The sequence below is a fragment of the Protopterus annectens genome, chromosome 2.part2, assembly GCF_019279795.1.
Source record: "Protopterus annectens isolate FY-2018-M chromosome 2.part2, PAN1.0, whole genome shotgun sequence".
In the NCBI taxonomy this organism is placed as follows: domain Eukaryota; kingdom Metazoa; phylum Chordata; order Ceratodontiformes; family Protopteridae; genus Protopterus; species Protopterus annectens.
Window position 1 is genome coordinate 814867908 of NC_056730.1, and position 12353 is coordinate 814880260.

Here is a 12353-nt window from a genome sequence, read left to right on the forward strand (position 1 = left end):
GGGAAAGACGAAGAGAAAGAGGAATATGGATGATAAGCAGATGATAGTCAGCACCTGTTTTTTCAGGAAAAAGAGATTTCTGCGTAGAAGCAGTCTGGGTAGTCTTAGCAGGAGGGGTAAGTTTTCCATCCTTTTTACCTTTTGGGGGGAGACTGCCTACGAACAAAAGCTGGCTTATTAGGATAATTCCTTTAGAATTTAGACACAGGAGAAGCAAACATTTTTCATCTCTTCTAAGGCCTTACTATTTTCCCTGTAGGGCAAGCAGCACCACCAAACAAATACTTGATGTCCAGAGCAGCATCCATAAACTTAGCCATAATATCATCAAGCAGAGGTTGAAGCCTAAGCCAGGAATATCTCCTCACCACAGAAACAAAAGCAGCAGCCTTAGAAGAAGCATCTGCTGCATTACAGTTGCATTTAATAGAATGGTGAGCCACCTGAGAGGAAGTCCGTAACAAGGAGAGGGCAGAAGTCTTTTCCTCAGAATGAGGAAGGGCAGAAATAACTTGACAGGACTGAGAAAGAAAAGCCAAATATACCTAGTCATACGAGTCTGATAACTGACAGCTCAGACAGCAAGGGTAGCTGAGGTATATATATACCTTCTTACCCAGCTTTTGCATAGCTCTGCTGTCCTTATCAGAAGGAAGCAACTTTGTCAAAGGCAGTAACTTAGATGGCTTGTCAGATGCCACAGACACCAAGTGTGAGCAGATGGGCACCTATAGAGAAATTTACAATCACCAGGTACCTTGCGAAACCTATCGGGTTTCTAGGGGGCTAAGAATCAGGAGCCTGAGATGCAGTGGGAGGTTGGCATAATGGTTAAAGTGTTTACCTTACAGACTCAAGGTGAAGGGTTGGATTCTCACATGGGGTGATTGGCTAGTCTTAAAATGGCTCACAGGGGCAGTTAGCCTAGTACTAATCTATGAATCTATGAACAGTAGAGAAGGCACACAACACGGCAGCCAAGACAGGAGAAACAGTAGAAGATCTAGGAGAATCCATTCTGCAAAAGCTCGTAAAAAGAAGTTATGTCTTACCATAACATTCCATCTGTATTGTTGATCCTCGTTCAGTCATTATGCATGGGTATCGGTTCCGACCTCGGAACAAAGCCGGCCATTTTTCCAAGCTCGTGTCAGCTACAAACTCTCGAGCTAAACTCTTACTCATAATCAACCTCTCCCTGCTACCTTAGATTGAGTTTGCAAGTCAAAAGAAGGTAGATGCTACCTCTGGTTAAATGACCTAAGAGAACCGGATGGTGAGATCCACTAGAAGCTACAGGAGGGGGAAGGAAGGAGGGTCGTAATGACTAAACCAGGATCAACAATACAGATGGAACGTTATGGTAAGACATAACTTCTTTATCTGATATTGTTAATCCTCGTTCATTCCTTACTAATTTTATTTATTTATTTTACATTTGTTGACCGGGATAGTCCGACTGGATGCATGTCCATTTTCAGTGGAGGCCCGGGGAGAAAAGCTCCAAGGGTAAGCATATACAGCATTACATAATACCAGCATTACATATTACAAACAGACTATTTACAGAGATTACATAAGTAAGCAAGTTAAACAAGTTCCACAGGTTAGAGTTAATCCTGAGCACAAGTCAGGATTAAATTAAATTAAATTACACAGTAAACTGGTTAACAGATTTTAACACATTCTAGAGAGAGTTAGCCAGGCTTGATACATTGACATAGCCAGTTAAGTGACAAATGTTGTTTGAGTCTAGTTTTAAATTGACCTAAGGTGGAAAGTAAGGTAATATCAGCAGGAAGAGAGTTCCAGGATCTACTTACAGAGTTTGCAAAGAGAGAGTCACCGTCTGTGTTATTAATTTTGCTAGTCTGAATTAGTAGTTTGTTAGAGGATCGAATCGGTCTAGGACTGTTATAGGGGGTGATAATATTTTTAAGTCAGGAGTACTGTCCGGATTATAGAGGATTTTATAGGCCATAATCAGTTGGTTATACTGGATTAGGCTGGGTAGTTCAAGCCACCCAAGCTGATTTAGATTGATGCAATGATGTGTCCTAAAAGGCAGCCCAGTGGCAAACCTGGCAATGTGGTTGTAGCAAATTGAGAGTTTAAGGACAGTCTTGTTTAAACTCGAGAGTAGAGGGGATGCATACAGAAGGGTTGAAAGAAGGTGAGAGCAAGCTATGGCAATTTTAGCTGGAGGGGTTAGGAAGGCTTTCATTCTGTAAAGTGACCCTAGTTTTTTATTGATGGTTTTGATAGTTTGGTTAACATGTAGGTCGAATTCTAGATTATTGTCTATGATGACACCTAATAGTTTTGTAGAGGGGTCAGGGGAGATTATTGTGCCATCATCTGAATTTATGGTAAAAGTGAAAGCGGTAGACCTACGTGTTGGTGAACCTACGTGTTGACAGAGTCCCCAGCTACCTCTATTCCTGGGAGGCTCTCATGGAAGGACATTCCTGAGCACCATAGAACCAAAAGATGCTCTTCCCCTGGAGGCCAAATCCAATTTGTAATGATTGATGAAGGTATGAGGTGTAGCCCAAGTTCCAGCTGCATAGATGTCATGTAAAGAAGCTCTGGCATGGAAGGCAGCAGAAGTTGCCACCGACCTTGTTGAATGAGCTTTCATGGTGGTAGGCAATGAGATATTACGTTGTGTACAAATAAAGGTCACACAGTCCTTCAACCATCTAGCTAATGTGACCTTAGCAACAGCAGATCCTAATCTAGGTCCAGAAAAGGCCAAAAATAACTGGTCAGATTTACGAAAGGACCTAATCCTGTTAAAGTAAAAACGGATTTGCCTGTGGATATCTAGGGAATGTAGGCAATACTCTCCTCTGTTTGAATGATTGGGAAAGAAAACTGGCAATTCAATGGTTTGATTAATAGACATTTCAGATATCACTTTTGGCAGAAATGAAGGATTAGTTCTCAAAGACACTCTATCTCTACGAAAAATCAAGTATGGACTCTTGATACATAAAGCTTGAAGCTCAGAGATACGTCTGGCAGAAGTAATGGCGACCAAAAACAAGGTTTTCCATGACAAATGCTTGAGGTCGCAAGAAGAAGCTGGTTCGAAGGGTGGCATTGTCAGAGCTTGTAGAACTAATGATAGATGCCATGGTTGAATAGGTTCTCTAAAAGGTGGCTTCAGATGATTCACACCTTTTATGAAGGTCTTGCACAATTTGTGAGACATAAGAGAGGAATCTTGGACACCCTCATGGAAATTAGAAATTGCAGCCAAATGAACTCTAATGGTAAAGGCTGATAGACCCGATTGGAAAAGGTCGGCCAGATAGTCTAGTATTATCAACACTGGTGCTGAGAAGGGATCTACTTGTTTATCTTTCAGCCAACAGGTAAATCTTTTCCAATTGCTTAGGTAAGTAATTCTAGTGCATGTCTTATGAGATGCTATGAGGATGTCACGTACTGGTAAAGAAATATCATTCTGCCTGGCAATCAAGGGAATTGGAGTAGTCAAGCTGTGAGCTTCAGGCTGTTAAAGTTCGGATGAATCAGGTTCTGTGGATTTGAGATCAACTCCAGGGTTGTATGGAGAATCCATGGTCGATCTAGTAGGTGAGGCCAAAGGAAGGGGAACCAAATCTGACGAGGCCAATATGGTGCTATGAGGATCACCTTGCTCTTCAACAGGACGGGCTTTCTTCAGAAACTGGGGAATGAGGGGAAAAGGTGGGAATGCATAAAGAAGATCAGAGGGCCAATCGTGGACTAGAGCGTCCCTGGGTGACTGTCCCAGAGGGGGAATCAGGGCGAAGTAGTTGCTGCATTTGTAGTTGGTCGGGGATGCAAAGGGGTCGCAGCAAGGATGGCCCCAGCAGTGGAAGATCTCCGCCGTTATCAAGGGATTCAGGGACCACTCATGAGGTTGTAGAATGCACCTGCTGAGTCTGTCTATCATGTTGGAACTCCCGGGAATGTGCGTTGCTGGAAGAAAACGGTTGGTAGCCATTGCCCATTGCCATATCCTCATGGCCTCTCAACAAAGGGGGTAGGATTTGGTTCCACCTTGCTTGTTGATGTACCAGACCACCGCCATGTTGTCTGACTGAATTGCAATCATCCCTGACGGCAGCAGGGGATGAGATGCTTGCAACGCCAGTAGCACTGCCCTCAGCTCTAGAACACTTATATGCAGATGGGCCTCCAGTTTGGACCAAGTGCCTTGGACTGTCTGTCCCTGACATAGCCGCCCCCACCCCATCAGGGAGGCGTCCATGGTCACTGAGGCCTTGGGTTGCTGGGGGGAGAAGGGGCAAGACCATTGTGACAGATTGTGTGGCATCCACTAATTTAAATCCTGTTTGCAACTGTGGGTTACTTGAATCTTGGCTGAAAGAGGATGCTGAAAAGGATACCACTGGGTGAGCAGTAGCCATTGTAGAAGCCTCATATGAAACCTGGCCAGGGGGAGAATGGTGATGGAGGCTGCCATGGAACCCAACAGCTGTAGGACAGAGTGAGCTGTGGATTTCTCCCTTGAAAGGATTGGAATCAGTTGTTGCTTTATCCTTAAAAGTCTGTGCTCTGGAATGGCAGCTCTGCAGTTCTTTGTGTCCAAGATAACCCCTATGAATTCTGTCGACTGAGATTGGATTTTTGACAGTTTATGGTTATGCCTAGCCTTTGTGCAGTGAGGAGAGAGTATGCCAGGGCTTCTTCCAGTAGATGTCTGGTGGGGGAGGAAATGAGCCAATCGTCTAGGTATGGAAACACCAGGAATCCTTGAAGTTGCAAGTGAGCTGTGACGACTGCTATGCACTTTGTGAACACTCTGGGGGCTGTAGAGAGTCAGAAGGGCAGTACTCTGAACTGGTATTGACTGGCTCCTGCACGGAAGCGCAGAAATCTTCTTGATGGCCTGTCCACTTTTATGTGGTAGTACGCATCTTGAAGATCTATCATAGGTTCATACTAGGCTATCTGCCGTAGGGCATTTATAAGCCTAGCCAGAGTATGTATGCCTTTCGCCACCCATTTTAAATTCATTTTGCTATGCCCTTTTTTGAGGTTAGTATACTGTGCCTCTGTCTAACAGTGACACAGAAGTGATACCCGGGGTAAACCTACGATCTTCCATCCACTCATCAAGATTCCTCTTGAAGAGAGTCAATGAGGGACTCTATCTAACCTGGACTGGGATTTTATTCCAGAGTGAAGGGAGCCTCTGGGTTATGAATCTGTCCCTCCAGCATGTCCTATTTATTTCAGTGCTGAGGTTCAAGTCTCTCGAGTGCGTAGCTCAATGGGATATGGATTTTCTGAGATACAGCATGTCCATTAATTCCGGGTTGGACATGGCTTTATACGTCAGGCACAGATCACCTCTGAGCAGGCGGTATGCCACTGAGTAGGGCTGGAGTTTCTTTAACCGGGCAGCATATGGCATCTGTTTGAGCCCTTTGATCCTCTTGGTGAGGTACTTTTGGGGTCTTTCCAGTTGCTGCAGGTGTCTGGTAAGGTACATCCCAAAAGGGGCATTGTACTCAATTATGGGCCTGATGAGGGATGAGTAAAGAGGCACGATGACCTCCCCTGATCTAGATATGAATCTCTTCATGATTAGGTGGGCTATATAAAATGTTTTTCTAACCACTTTGGCCACGTGGTTGTCAAATGAGAGATTGCTATCAACTTGGGTCCCCAGGTCCCTAATTACGTCTTCTGTACTTAATGGATTACCACCTATTTTGTGGGCACTTTGTCGACTATACACTTTTTGGCGTTTAGCTTGAGGCCATGGCTCTGGCACCAGTTGTCTGTTTCTATGAGGCCCTTTTGGAGGATGCTTGTGTCAGCTGGAGAGTCTATTATGGTGCCCAGTTTGCAGTCATCTGCGAACTTGGTCAGCCACAGTCCTTCCGTGTTGGCCTGTACCTCCGAGAAATATATACCGAACAAGAGAGGTCCCAGGACTGAGCCTTGTGGGACGCCACTTGTAACTGGTTTGGAGTCTGACATGGCTCCAGCAATTCTAACCATGTGGGTTCTGTCCTTGAGCCAGTTTGCAACCCATCTAGTGACACAGGGGTTTATATTTAAGCTGGTGAGCTTATCTATAATGCCTGAGTGGAGTATTGTATCGAAGGCTTTTGCGAGGTCCAGATAGGCTGTGTGGACCACCTTCCCCTCGTCAATGGCCTTGGTGACTGTTTCAAAGAAATCGACCAGGTTTAAGAGGCAGGATCTGCCCTTAACAAAGCCGAACTGGGTAGGATCCAGTGTCTGTAGGTCCCCAATATCTTTATTTATGAGGTCCATGATGATCCTTTCCATAGCTTTGCAGACAAAGCTAGTCAGGCTTATGGGGCGATAGTTTCCAGGATCCGTTGAGGCACCACCTTTGTGGAGAGGGACCACTGTTGCTGTACGCCACTCTTTGGGTACATATCCTGTAGTAAGGCTGAGAATGAACAGTAGTTTTAGGTTTGGGTTTAGCTCTTCTTGGAGTTCATGTAGGACGCGGCCCGGGACACCATCTGGTCCCATTGATGCTGTGTTTTTTGCTTTGGAGAGGGCGGCTCTTACCTGAGCATCTGAGATGTCAGGGGGGCAGCACTCTGCTGGGATAGAGATTTGCCCTTTTGGTGGAGAGGGGGTGGGGGGAGAAGTTTGTGCTGAACCTGTCAGCTAGGATGTTGGCAATGTCTGTGGGTTCGGTGTATTTTTTGTCATTTTGGACTAATTCTGAGCATATCTGGGAATTCCCACCCAGGTTCCTAACATAACTAAAGAAAGCCTTGTGATTATCCTTAGTGTCCTGTGCAATTTTTCTCTCGAAGCTGGCCTTAGACGATTTTATGAGTGCCCGTAGTTTTTTGCTAATATTGATCAGAGATGCCTTCCCTTTTTGGAATTTTGTTCCATCATGTAGTAGCTTCCTCCTTCTATTGTATAGTTTGTTTACAGCTGGGGTCCACCAGACAGGACGTCTGCCTTTGGAGGATTGGGTCTTGGTTTTATTTGGGATTGCATGATCCATGCATTCCTGAAGGTGTTCATAGAATGCGTTTATAAAGGATTCTGCGGTCTGGGCCTTATTTTCCAAAGGCCCGGTGGCTTTGAAGGATTCCACCTCGGTTTTGAGGAGTGTGAAATTTGCTTTAGAGAAGTTTTTCACTGTGGTTTTCTGGGCAGGGGGTGGGGTCGGGATGTGAATATCCAGTGAGATTAGTTTATGGTTTGATCTTACCAGTGAGGGATACACTTCTGGTCTGGAGCATAAAGTCCCCATATTGGTGATGATCAGGTCCAGTATGTTTTCCCCTCTTGTGGGAGTGGTAACAAATTGTTCCACAGCATCTGAGTTTATAAATTCTAGGAACCTTTGGGCTAGGGTGTTGGAGCTAGAATAATGCTCCCAGTCTATGTTTGGGGAGTTGAAGTCACCCAATATAATGGTGTTTGGAGAGACCTTCATATTTTCCAGTGTTCTCAGGAAGGCCGAGTGGGGTTCCTGGGTTTGGGAGGGTGGTCTGTAGCAGGCTATAAACTGGAAGGCAGTTTTACCCACTGTTAGTTGCACATGGATAGTCTCTGATGCTTCATGCTGTGCCAACAACCTGGAGGTGTGGGTATCTTTGACGAATATTGATACTCCCCCTCCTTTTGTGGTTCGGTCCAAGTTTTGGGGCTGAAAAGCACGGTATGAGGTATAACCTGGTAGTGCTGTGGTGCTCTCGGGAGCCTTGAACCAGGTTTCTGTTACTGCACAGATATCGATGTTCTCCATGCTAAGGAGAGTTTCGAGTGCGTGCATTTGAGGTTTAGAATTCTGGCGTTGAGTAGCATTACTCTTAGTTTCTTATCCCTTGTGATACCTATGGAGATGGGTTTGCCTTTTGAGCCTTGCCTAAAAAAGGTACTATGGGGGTAGCAAGAGCCTTTGCGAATATCCGAAAGCCCAGGGGTGACAGGTGCAAGCCGTCACTAGCGAAGCATCGTGGCTTGTCGAGCATGTCATCCCAGGCTGACAGGCATTGGATCCCCTTTGAATGACACCAATACTTAAGCCAATTGTTGAAATTGATCATCTTGTCTTCATATTGTGGCATCATTCTTGGTGAGGGTAAGATGCTACTCAAGGTCAGGGTCATACCGGCCTGGGCTACATGCTCAGAGAGCTCCTCTATGTCTCTTTTCATGTAGTCCAGGGAGGTACGTCTCAGGTCATTCACACCAGCATGGACAATGACTGAGTCATATTTGTACTTGCCTTGGAGTGACCTGAGTGCTTGTGTTATGTGGCGGATCCTAGCGCCCGACAGGCAGCTCACCGTGACCTTCTCCTTGTTCAGCCTGGTGGCGGCGTCAGTGTGCCTGACGATAGAGTCACCTATTACAAGTGTATCAGGTGTGTTGTTTAGCCTTAAGGGCTGTGACTGGCACACTGGCTTTGTGAGCTATGTGTTGCACGTGTTTTGTTTTGGGGTAGCGGTTGCTTGGGTGTCTGCTTTGGAGGTCTCTGCTGCTTAGGCAGATTTTTATTTAGAGCCTCCGAGTATGTTTTTGTGTGTTTATGTGTTTGGCTTGCTGTCGTGGTAGGTCTATGTGAGACTGGAATTGTAGTGAGTGTGGTTTCCTTCTCCTCCTGACTGGTTACGCCAGTACTGAATTGAGAGAGCTTAGCCTCCAGTTTGGCTATATGGTTGCATCTCTCACGTGTTGGAATTTGTTGGGAGGAGGAGAGGGTTGTCTGTGTACATGAGGCAGTTGTAACATTGCCTCAAGATTGCCTCAAGATTCCTAGATTCACCAGCTGGACCGGAGAGATTGACAACTGACCTTTGGACATGCTAGAATAGTATTGGGAATTCCTTTTTAATTGAAAAAAAAGGGCCAGTGGGGAACAAGGTACTCAAGGGGAGTTTGTAAGGGTGTAGTGCTTTTAATTTTTTAGTGCTGACTTATAGAATTGCTTTACTAAGCAAGTGCCAGGTAACTTAAATGCAATGTGTTACAGGTAACTTAAATGCAAAAACGACAAACAGTAACTTACTTTCAAGTGAAACAAGGAAATAAGTACAGTAAGCAAAGCAGATATCACTAGGGATCCACAGAAGCGCTGAAAAGCCGCATTTTAGGTGGAATTAGCTTTTTAGGGAAATAACAAGCAAACAAGCATACAAACAAAGCTAGATTCAGCAGGCCTGGATCTAGTCTATGCTACAGCAAACAAGGTGTACCAATTTCAGTAAGAAACAGTTCAAATATGCAGGCACTATAAGCATTTAACCAGAAATTCCCAGCTCAGAAGGGCAGAGTCCAGCCTCTCCTCCCACAAGAGTGCAGACCATGGACCTTCTTAATGTAAAATAACTGGCCTGAAGCCCAAGTGCTTAAACCAGAACTAATACACTTTTAGAATAACAGACACTGAGCCCTCAATCAGCAATTCCCAACTTAGAAGGATGTAAGCTACCTGTCCTGCCACCACAGTGCAGGCCACAAACCTTCCTAATGTAAAACAACTGGTCTGAAGCCCAAATGCTTAATCCAAAAGACTTAGAATGATAGCTACACTTTAATCAAGTTACTACCAAGCAGTAATAAATACAATTGAATCATTTAAAGAATGCCTGGATTAGTGCTCAAGTTATACAAAGAAAGCTAGATTCAGCAGGCCTGGATCTAGTCTATGCTACAGCAAACAAGGTGTACCAATTTCAGTAAGAAGCAGTTCAAATATGCAGGCACTATAAGCCTTTAACCAGAAATTCCCAGCTCAGAAGGGCAGAGTCCAGCCTCTCCTCCCACAAGAGTGCAGACCACGAACCCTCAATGTAAAATAACTGGCCTGAAGCCCAAGTGCTTAAACCAGAACTAATACACTTTTAGAATAACAGACACTGAGCCCTCAATCAGCAGTTCCCAACTTAGAAGGATATAAGCTACCTGTTCTGACACTACAGTGCAGACCACAAACCTTAATGTAAAACAACTGGTCTGAAGCCCAAGTGCTTAACCTAAAAGGCTTAGAATGAGTTACACCAAGCAGTAATAAATACAATTGAGTACTTTTAAGATGACGCAAAAGCAAAATAAAGTAGGAAGAAACACAAATACAGTAAAAGCAGATATTTATTTATTTTTTTTTAAGTGGAAAGAGAGAAAGAAGTAGCAGAAACTAAGCTGATTGGCCTTCTCAAATGTCCTCCCTGTACTGGGTAGAATGAGGTAATGACACTAGACTGGGAGGAGGGTCCCAGATCAAATTGACACTAGGGGTGGGCAACTGCAAAGCCACCAACTATAAAAACACTATACCAACAGGGAGGGAGGATGGGAAACAAACTGCAGAAATGTTTCTCACAGCTGAAAAGCAGCAGTGAGCCTTTAAATGAAAGTTTTAAACTGCTAAAGGAGCCTCTAGAAAAAAGAGCACATCCAATTGTCTTTTTCCAAAAGCGGAAGGATAGACTGTATTGTGACCATCCGGAATTTTTGTACTCTCACAATCTTGTTCAATACACTGGGATACAAAATTGGTCTCCAGTCCCTGGTTTTCTTTGCCACCAAAAATAGTCTTGAGTAGAATCCGGATCCTATCTGGTCTGGAGGGACTATTTGGATGACTCTTTTTCTTAGCGGCTTTTCTCTCTCTCTAGTGGTGCTTCTTCCCTTTGACTGGGTGGAATATCGGGAAGGTTTTTTGAAGGGACAGGACAAATATCAAAGGGGACATGATAACCTCTAGTTATAATTATTGTACCCAAGAATCGGTGGTGATAGTTAGCCAGGCAGAAGGGTACAAGGACAAACGACCCCCAACCACCTCCAGAGGAAAGGAATTGGGCCGCTCTTCAAGAGCGCTGGTAGAATTGGCCAGGGAAAGAGTCCCTGGAACCCTGGTTACGCGGAACCCCCTCTGCCCCGAAAGGAGAGTCTTCCCTGTGAGTTTCCCCCTCTGCCTCTAGAGGAGAATTCGGCCTGTGTATCACGGAAAGGACCCTGAGATTTCTTGAACCCTATCTTCCCACTCTTTTGGTTTCGGGAGAAAGCACATTGAGGGGAAGAATAACAGACACCTACGGGAGAAAGGGTCTTACCGTCCTGTTCACATCTGGCCAGTGTGCTTTTAACTTTGGGGCCAAACAACGAAGAGGCCTTAATTGGGAGCATTAAGAAAGGAAGCCTTAAAGGTTTCCACGAAATTGCACAAGCGCATCCAGGCGTGTCATCTCAAGACCGCAGCTGAACCCGCCGCTCTAGCTGCTCCTTCTGATGCATGAGATATCAGTCGCATAGAGGAGTTAGGTAATGACTCAATGGTGGCCAGCTGAGAGGAGACTTTGTCACAGACCTCATCAGACATGGCACCAGCCAAGGTTTCAGAGAGCTCAGAAATCAGATCCCTTTGAAGCCTGGTAAAGTGTGCCATACAATTCAGGGACCTGTTAGTAAAGGTTACTGATGCAAAGGTGTGTTTCCCCATCATATCCAGGGCCCGGGACTCTTTGTTAGGCGGATGGACCGTATGGCTTTCTTCTTCAGCCAGATCCTTTTTTGTTGCGGCCGCCACCAACAAAGCATCCACAGGAAGACCTTTTGACTAATGGGGATCCATAGCAGGAGGGGACAAAATCTTATCTGGCCTCCAGGGAATAGTTTTGATGGTGTCAGGAGCCTTCCATGCATGCTGCATGATGAGCCGGACAAGTTCATCGGCAGGTGGAGTAACCCAGGAGGTAGGGGGCTGGGTGCGAAAAGCCTGCAGGAACATAGACTCCTCAGAGGTTGGATTAGAGGACTGTTAGTCACCTCTCTGTTTAAGGATTTCGAAGATATCACCAAAGGATACCTCAGAGGGTGATCAAGGGGATCCTTCCCCCTCATCAAAGTCTGTGTCTTCAGTGAGGGACTCCTCTGTGGAGTCCATGTGCTTCCTCTTACACAAACTTTTCCGGTGGACTTCCTCAGCGGGAGAAGCTGGGGAAGACAGCGGAAAAGGGGTTTCCTGTGGGAATACGTCCTGAGGCCCTTGCACCCGGTGTCCGCTAGGTGCGACTTGTAAAACCAGTGTACCAGAGGAGGACGGGGGATAGACAGTCCAGTATCGCCAGCAGCAGCAAAAGCCTTCTCCATCAGTTGGAAGGCTGGTCCACCTGAAGAGGTGTTAATGTCCAGGACATGGGTCACCCCTTCCCTAAGTGGCTCAGCCTGCCAACTCGGAGTCCCCGGATGGCTGTGGAGCAGCAAATTACGCATGTCACAACTGTCATCATGGGTCGTAGCAAAACTTTCCTGCCACGAAGGCAACTGCGGTTCCTTAGTAAGATCCATAAAGGGAACCGCAGAGGGGGAAGACT

The 12353-nt window shown here is 45.5% G+C and overlaps 1 protein-coding gene across 2 annotated transcripts in view; it reads right to left on the bottom strand.

Moving 5' to 3' along the window:
• The window catches only part of TMEM161B (transmembrane protein 161B), an 885867-nt gene that overhangs the window by 298311 nt on the left and 575203 nt on the right, over nt 1–12353 (bottom strand). The window lies entirely within an intron of this gene.